Source organism: Anomaloglossus baeobatrachus, chromosome 11, assembly GCF_048569485.1.
Source record: "Anomaloglossus baeobatrachus isolate aAnoBae1 chromosome 11, aAnoBae1.hap1, whole genome shotgun sequence".
Taxonomy (NCBI): Eukaryota; Metazoa; Chordata; class Amphibia; order Anura; family Aromobatidae; genus Anomaloglossus; species Anomaloglossus baeobatrachus.
In genome coordinates this window covers 90,633,935-90,643,026 of record NC_134363.1, presented here as the reverse complement: position 1 = coordinate 90,643,026, position 9,092 = coordinate 90,633,935, and positions in this window count along the sequence as shown.

Here is a 9,092-nt window from a genome sequence, read left to right as displayed (position 1 = left end):
TGACCCCCACCTTGCTATTCACCCCAATTTGGGATGTATTCCACCTGTCTAGATTTTGGCGGTTGGTGACTGTTCACATTCAGTCATCAGGCCCTGTCCACAGGCTATTTACTTCATGCAGCATTTGCTTGGACCTGTCCCGCCCACAGCCATGACTCAGTCATGGATACGGGATTGAAATAGACCAGGTGAGTGCTGCTAAGAGCAGTTCTACTATTCATATGTGAGGCCGTATGGCACATTTTATAAAAATATTTTAGTGTAGGACTGCCCCAAATGAGATTTGCCGTGACGTGGTGGGGTAGTTCAAGAAATTGCAATTTTTTGCCAAAAATCTCAAAATTTTTATAATAAGTAAAGTTTAGAATTTTTAGTGCTGAAGTGCACATTTAGTGCTGGCTTTTTGTTTTTTCTTCATTAAATTAGTCGGTGGCTGACCCCCACCTTGCTATGCACCCCAATTTGGGATGTATTCCACCTGTCTAGATTTTGGCGGCTGGTGACTGTTCACATTCAGTCATCAGGCCCTGTCCACAGGCTATTTACTTCATGCAGCATTTGCTTGGACCTGTCCCACCCACAGCCGTGACTCAGTCATGGTTACGGGATTAAAATAGACCAGGTGAGTGCTGCTAAGAGCAGTTCTACTATTCATATGTGAGGTCGTATGGCACATTTTATAAAAATATTTTAGTGTAGGACTGCCCCAAATGAGATTTGCCGTGACTTGGCGGGGTAGCTCAAGAAATTGCAATTTTTTGCCAAAAATCTCAAAATTTTTATAATAAGTACAGTTTGGAATTTTTAGTGGTGAAGTGCACATTTAGTGCTGGCTTTTTGTTTTTTCTTCATTAAATTGGTCGGTGGCTGACCCCCACCTTGCTATGCACCCCAATTTGGGATGTATTCTACCTGTCTAGATTTTGGCGGTTGGTGACTGTTCACATTCAGTCATCACGCCCTGTCCACAGGCTATTTACTTCATGCAGCATTTGCTTGGACCTGTCCCTCCCACAGCCATGTCTCAGTCATGGGTACGGGATTGAAATAGACCAGGTGAGTGCTGCTGAGAGCAGTTCTACTATTCATATGTGGGGCCGTATGGCACATTTTATAAAAATATTTTAGTGTAGGACTGCCCCAAATGAGATTTGCCGTGACGTGGCGGGGTAGCTCAAGAAATTGCAATTTTTTGCCAAAAATCTCAAAATTTTTATAAGTACAGTTTGGAATTTTTAGTGCTGAAGTGCACATTTAGTGCTGGCTTTTTTGTTTTTTCTTCATTAAATTGGTCGGTGGCTGACCCTCACCTTGCTATGCACCCCAATTTGGGATGTATTCCACCTGTCTAGATTTTGGCGGCTGGTGACTGTTCACATTCAGTCATCAGGCCCTGTCCACAGGCTATTTACTTCATGCAGCATTTGCTTGGACCTGTCCCACCCACAGCCGTGACTCAGTCATGGTTACGGGATTGAAATAGACCAGGTGAGTGCTGCTAAGAGCAGTTCTACTATTCATATGTGAGATCGTATGGCACATTTTATAAAAATATTTTAGTGTAGGACTGCCCCAAATGAGATTTGCCGTGACTTGGCGGGGTAGCTCAAGAAATTGCAATTTTTTGCCAAAAATCTCAAAATTTTTATAATAAGTACAGTTTGGAATTTTTAGTGGTGAAGTACATATTTAGTGCTGGCATTTTGTTTTTTCTTCATTAAATTGGTTGGTGGCTGACCCCCACCTTGCTATGCACCCCAATTTGGGATGTATTCTACCTGTCTAGATTTTGGCGGTTGGTGACTGTTCACATTCAGTCATCACGCCCTGTCCACAGGCTATTTACTTCATGCAGCATTTGCTTGGACCTGTCCCGCCCACAACCATGACTCAGTCATGGATACGGTATTGGAATAGACCAAGTGAGTGCTTTTAAGAGCAGTTCTAGTATTCATATGTGAGGTCGTATGGCACATTTTATAAAAATATTTTAGTGTAGGACTGCCCCAAATGAGATTTACCGTGACTTGGTGGGGTAGCTCAAGAAATTGCAATTTTTTGCCAAAAATCTCAAAATTTTTATAATAAGTACAGTTTGGAATTTTTAGTGGTGAAGTACATATTTAGTGCTGGCATTTTGTTTTTTCTTAATTAAATTGGTCGGTGGCTGACCCCCACCTTGCTATGCACCCCAATTTGGGATGTATTCCACCTGTCTAGATTTTGGTGGTTGGTGACTGTTCACATTCAGTCATCAGGCCCTGTCCACAGGCTATTTACTTCATGCAGCATTTGCTTGGACCTGTCCCTCCCACAGCCTTGACTCAGTCATGGGTACGGGATTGAAATAGACCAGGTGAGTGCTGCTAAGAGCAGTTCTACTATTCATATGTGGGGCCGTATGGCATATTTTATAAAAATATTTTAGTGTAGGACTGCCCCAAATGAGATTTTCCGTGACGTGGCGGGGTAGCTCAAGAAATTGCAATTTTTTGCCAAAAATCTCAAAATTTTTATAATAAGTACAGTTTGGAATTTTTAGTGCTGAAGTGCACATTTAGTGCTGGCTTTTTGTTTTCTCTTCATTAAATATTTCGGTGGCTGACCCTCACCTTGCTATACACCCCAATTTGGGATGTATTCCACCTGTCTAGATTTTGGCGGTTGGTGACTGTTCAAATTCAGTCATCAGGCCCTGTCCACAGGCTATTTACTTCATGCATCATTTGCTTGGACCTATCCCGCCCACAGCCATGACTCAGTCATGGGTACGGGATTGAAATAGACCAGGTGAGTGCTTTTAAGAGCAGTTCAAGTATTCATATGTGAGGCCGTATTGCACATTTTATAAAAATATTTTAGTGTAGGACTGCCCCAAATGAGATTTGCCGTGACGTGGCGGGGTAGCTCAAGAAATTGCAATTTTTTGCCAAAAATCTCAAAATTTTTATAATAAGTACAGTTTGGAATTTTTAGTGCTGAAGTGCACACAGTGCTGGCTTTTTGTTTTTTCTTCATTAAATTGGTCAGTGGCGGACCCCCACCTTGCTATGCACGCCAATTTGGGATGTATTCCACCTGTCTAGATTTTGGCGGTTGGTGACTGTTCACATTCAGTCATCAGGCCCTGTCCACAGGCTATTTACTTCATGCAGCATTTGCTTGGACCTTTCCCGCCCACAACCATGACTCAGTCATGGATACGGTATTGAAATAGACCAGGTGAGTGCTTTTAAGAGCAGTTCAAGTATTCATATGTGAGGCCGTATTGCACATTTTATAAAAATATTTTAGTGTAGGACTGCCCCAAATGAGATTTGCCGTGACATGGCGGGGAAGCTCAAGAAATTGCAATTTTTTGCCAAAAATCTCAAAATTTTTAAAATAAGTACAGTTTGGAATTTTTAGTGCTGAAGTGCACATTTAGTGCTGGCTTTTTGTTTTTTCTTCATTACATTGGTCGGTGGCTGACCCCCACCTTGCTATGCACCCCAATTTGGGATGTATTCCACCTGTCTGGATTTTGGCGGTTGGTGACTGTTCACATTCAGTCATCAGGCCCTGTCCACAGGCTATTTACTTCATGCAGCATTTGCTTGGACCTTTCCCGCCCACAACCATGACTCAGTCATGGATACGGTATTGAAATAGACCAGGTGAGTGCTTTTAAGAGCAGTTCAAGTATTCATATGTGAGGCCGTATTGCACATTTTATAAAAATATTTTAGTGTAGGACTGCCCCAAATGAGATTTGCCGTGACGTGGCGGGGTAGCTCAAGAAATTGCAAATTTTTGCCAAAAATCTCAAAATTTTTATAATAAGTACAGTTTGGAATTTTTAGTGCTGAAGTGCACACAGTGCTGGCTTTTTGTTTTTTCTTCATTAAATTGGTCAGTGGCGGACCCCCACCTTGCTATGCACCCCAATTTGGGATGTATTCCACCTGTCTAGATTTTGGCGGTTGGTGACTGTTCACATTCAGTCATCAGTAGAGATGATCGAACCGGTCCCGGTTCGGCTCGAGGCCGGTTCGCCGAACGGGGGTCCCGTTCGAGTTCGGTTCGTCGAACGTTCGACGAACCGAACTCGAACGTATAGGCTATAATGGGAGGCAATCACAAACACATAAAAATGCATTATAAATGTACACAAACAGTTAATAAACATTGCCATAACACTTACCGGTCCTCGCGATCCCTTCTGCACTCTGTCCCCTGCCGCTATTCCATCCGATGATCGCTGAATCCTCCCGGTGACCTGCACTGCCAGCAGAGAAGCAGGACCTATCGTGACGTCAAAATAGCCATGTGACCAGTCACGTGGCTATTATCTCATTGGCTACAGACTGGTCACATGACTATGACACGTCATGTAGGACCTGCGAGTGCATCTCTCCGGTACACGGTGCACATATGTGTATCGCCGTGTACCGGCGACATGCTCTAGCACACGGTCGACTCCCCGTTCCGTTAGGGACCGGCTGACACAGCCGGTCATTAACGGAGATCACCGTTGCCATAGCAACGCAGTTAGCGGTGACGTCACCGCTAACCGCGGCTCCGGGAGCACCGTTGCTATGGTAACCCGTCTGTCAGCGTTACCGCTAGCAGCCAGCAGTGATCACTGACGGAGTGAAGGCTGCACGCTGCTTCCCGATTGTAGTGAGCATTGTAGTTAGGATGGAGGTTCCCCAGCCCCAAGTGATGCCCCTCACTACAATCGTCACTACTACTACACTAGAAAGAAAGAAGACAGAAGAGCAGGATCGTGGAGGGCTGACAGGGGTAATAAAGATGGAGTCTCTAATGTGTCTGTGTATTTATTTCTATTAAAGTATTTTTTCTCTGTGTGGTGTCTTTTTTTAACCCTTTATTGGAGATTCTTAATGGCCGGGTCAAACGTGCCTGACATTAAGAATCTCTGGCTTAATACTGGCTGGTAAAACAAAGCCAGTATTAACTCATGATTACCCAACAAGCCACCCGGCTCCAGGGCTGTTGGAAGAGTTGGATACAGCGCCAGATGATGGCGCTTCTATGAGAGCGCCATTTTCTGGGACGGCTGCGGACTGAAATCCGCAGCAGAGGCGCCCACAAACCTCGGGCTAACCTGTGCTGCGGATTCCAATCCCCAGCTGCCTAGTTGTACCCGGCTGGACACAAAAATAGGGCGAAGCCCACGTCATTTGTTTTTTAATTATTTCATGAAATAAGTGAAATAATTAAAAAAAACGGGCTTCCCTATATTTTTGGTTCCCAGCCGGGTACAAATAGGCAACTGGGGGTTGGAGGCAGCCCGTGGCTGCCAGCTGTACCTGGCTAGCATACAAAAATATGGCGAAGCCCACGTCATTTTTTTGGTGGGCAAAAAACTTCTGCATACAGTCCTGGATGGAGTATGCTGAGCCTTGTAGTTCTGCAGCTGCTGTCTGCTCTTCTCCATACAGACAGACAGCAGCTGCAGAACTACAAGGCTCAGCATACTCCATCCAGGACTGTATGCAGAAGTTTTTTGCCCCCTGAAAAAATTATGTGGCTTCGCCATATTTTTGTATGCTAGCCAGGTACAGCAGGCAGGTACGGCTGCCCCCAACCCCCAGTTGCCTATTTGTACCCGGCTGGGAACCAAAAATAAAGGGAAGCCCTTTTTTTATTATTTCATGAATTTCATGAAATAATTAGAAAAATTGTTTAAAAGAACAGAGAGTCCTCAGTGGTTGTTCTTTTAAACAATTTTTTTATCTCTACTGGCTAACACGGTACAAAGATATATTTTACTTGTATCAAAATGGAGGATACCAGAATGTACCGCATCTTTATGGAAGTATCAACCACTGAGGACTCTCTGTTCTTTTAAACAATTTTTTTATCTCTACTGGCTAACACGGTACAAAGATATATTTTACTTGTATGAAATAATTAGAAAACAAATGACGTAGGCTTTGCCCCATTTTTGTGTCCAGCCAGGTACAACTAGGCAGCTGGGATTGGAATCCGCACCACCGGTTGGCCTGAGCTTTCTGGGCCCCACTGCTGCGAATTGCAGTCTGCAGCCACCTCAGAAAATGGCATTTTCATAGAAGCGCCATCTTCTGGCGCTGTATCCAACTCTTCCAGCACCTGCCTGCTATACCTGGCTAGCATACAAAAATATGGCGAAGCTCACGTCCTTTTTTTGTAGCTTTTTGGCAAAAAAAAAAAAAATGCTTCCCTGGATTTTCCATTGCCAGTGAAGGTAACACCAAGCAGTGGGGGTTAGCAGCCAGTAGCTGCTTGGATTACCCTTAGCTAGCAATACAAAAAATGCAGTGGGAGCTAACATATATTTTTTTTAATTATTTATTTAAATAACTAAAAATAAAATGGGCTTCCCTGTATTTTGATTGCTGGACATCACAGTGCTGTAAAAATAAATCTTTAAAAAAATGACGTAGCGCTCCGCGGTATTTTTGATTCTCAGCGCAGATAAAGCAGACAGCTATGGGTTGCCACCCCCATCTGCCTGCCGTTACCTTGGTTGGCAATCAAAATACAGGGAAGCCCATTAATTTTTTCTATTTAAAAAATAGTTAAAAAAAAAAAATTACGTTGGGTCCCCCCATTTTTGATAGCCAGCTAGGGTAAAGCAGACGGCTGTAGCCTGAAAACCACAGCTGGCAGCTTTACCGTGGTTGGGGATCCAATGTGGAGGTCCCCTCAGGCTCTTTTTTATAATTATTTTATAAATATTAATAATTACACAATAAAAGTAGGGGACCCCCCAAATTGGATCACCAGCCAAGGTAAAGCGGACAGCTGTGGTCTGGTATTCTCAGGGTGGGAAGGTCCATAGTTATTGGGCCTTCACAGCCTAAAAATAGCAGGCCGCAGGCACCCCAGACGTGGCGCATCCACTAGATGCGCCAATCCTGGCGCTTCACCCCAGCTCATCCCGTGCCCTGGTGCAGTGGCAAACGGGGTAATAAATCGGGTTGATACTAGCTGTAAAGTCACCTGAGATCAAGCCCAGCAGTTTGTGATGTCATGGCGTCTATTAGATACCCAACATCATAAACTGTCAGTACTAACAAAAACAAAAAATCGACAAAAGAAATTTATTTGAAAAAACAGTCCCCAAAACATTTCCTCTTTCACCAATTTATTGTAAGAAAAAAAATAAAGGGGTCCCACGACGACTCTGGACCGTCTAGAATATGGGGGGGAGACACTCAGGGAACGTATCCCCCATTTTCTAGGAGTGCGGACCCTTCATGTGAGGAGTGTGGGTGCAATGAATCTGCACTCACTCTCCCCGGGTCCACAGCAGCAGAGTCCATGTCGTAATGGTTGCTACCAAAGCTGCAATGCCCTGCTCATGAGGTAAGGGCATGCCTAATCAGGAGAACTACTGTAGAGGAAGCTCTGCTCACTGGTATATAGGTGCTCAGAGGTAATAATAGATAAAATTAGTGAGTAACCTCGGCACTCTATATCTCCCAGACTAAGTCAGTAAGTCACAACGGATAGTAATGCAAAATCACTCTTTATTGGTCCGTATTAAGAAAATTTTTTTTTCATAAGCATATATGTTTTTGTCCAAAACAAGTTACAAATGACGTTTCGGCCTGAGCCTTCGTCAGATTGGACTTATCTGCATGTAATCATGAAAAATGACAATAATCAGTATCACATAAGAGTGAGAGAACAATAACATAAACTCGAACAATGTAGAGGTACAATTGGGATGCAGCAAAAAAATTGCAACACAGCAAGAAATGAAACACATGATACAAATGTCATAATACAGTACAAGGACAATATAGTAATGACAAATATGGGGTCAGAGTAGACTTAGACAGCTCTGGTACGAAAGAGATGTCAATCATAAAGTAACATGTGCAGTAGGTGTAGAGCTACACTATGCATGGCAGAGCTAATGGGTAGACCGACCATAGAAAAAGTAGAGAAAAAGTGGAGAAAAAGTGGAGAATAAGTGGAACATAAGAGGAGAAAAAGTGGAGAAAAAGTGGAGAAAAAAGTGGAGAAAAAGTGGAGAAAAAGTGGAGAAAAAGTGGAGAAAAAGTGGAGAAAAAGTGGAGATTAAGAGGAGAAAAAGTGGAGAAAAAAGTGGAGAAAAAGTGGAGAAAAAGTGGAGCATAAGTGGAGAAAAAGTGGAGAAAAAGTGGAGAAAAAGTGGAGCATAAGAGGAGAAAAAGTGGAGAAAAAAGTGGAGAAAAAGTGGAGAAAAAGTGGAGCATAAGAGGAGAAAAAGTGGAGAAAAAGTGGAGAAAAAGTGGAGCATAAGAGGAGAAAAAGTGGAGAAAAAGTGGAGAAAAAGTGGAGCATAAGAGGAGAAAAAGTGGAGATTAAGAGGAGAAAAAGTGGAGAAAAAGTGGAGCATAAGAGGAGAAAAAGTGGAGAAAAAGTGGAGAAAAAGTGGAGAAAAAGTGGAGAAAAAGTGGAGCATAAGAGGAGAAAAAGTGGAGATTAAGAGGAGAAAAAGTGGAGAAAAAGTGGAGAAAAAGTGGAGAAAAAGTGGAGCATAAGAGGAGAAAAAGTGGAGAAAAAAGTGGAGAAAAAGTGGGGAAAAAGTGGAGAAAAAGTGGAGATTAAGAGGAGAAAAAGTGGAGCATAAGAGGAGAAAAAGTGGAGAAAAAAGTGGAGAAAAAGTGGAGAAAGTGGAGAAAAAAATGGAGAAAAAGTGGAGAATAAGAGGAGAAAAAGTGGAGAAAAAGTGGAGAAAAAGTGGAGAATAAGAGGAGAAAAAGTGGAGAATAAGTGGAGAAAAAAATGGAGAAAAAGTGGAGAAAAAGTGGAGAAAAAGTGGAGCATAAGAGGAGAAAAAGTGGAGAAAAAGTGGAGAAAAAGTGGAGTATAAGAGGAGAAAAAGTGGAGAAAAAAGTGGAGAAAAAGTGGAGAAAAAGTGGAGCATAAGAGGAGAAAAAGTGGAGAAAAAGTGGAGAAAAAGTGGAGCATAAGAGGAGAAAAAGTGGAGAAAAAGTGGAGAAAAAGTGGAGAAAAAGTGGAGCATAAGAGGAGAAAAAGTGGAGAAAAAAGTGGAGAAAACGTGGAGAAAAAGTGGAGAAAAAGTGGAGAAAAAGTGGAGCATAAGA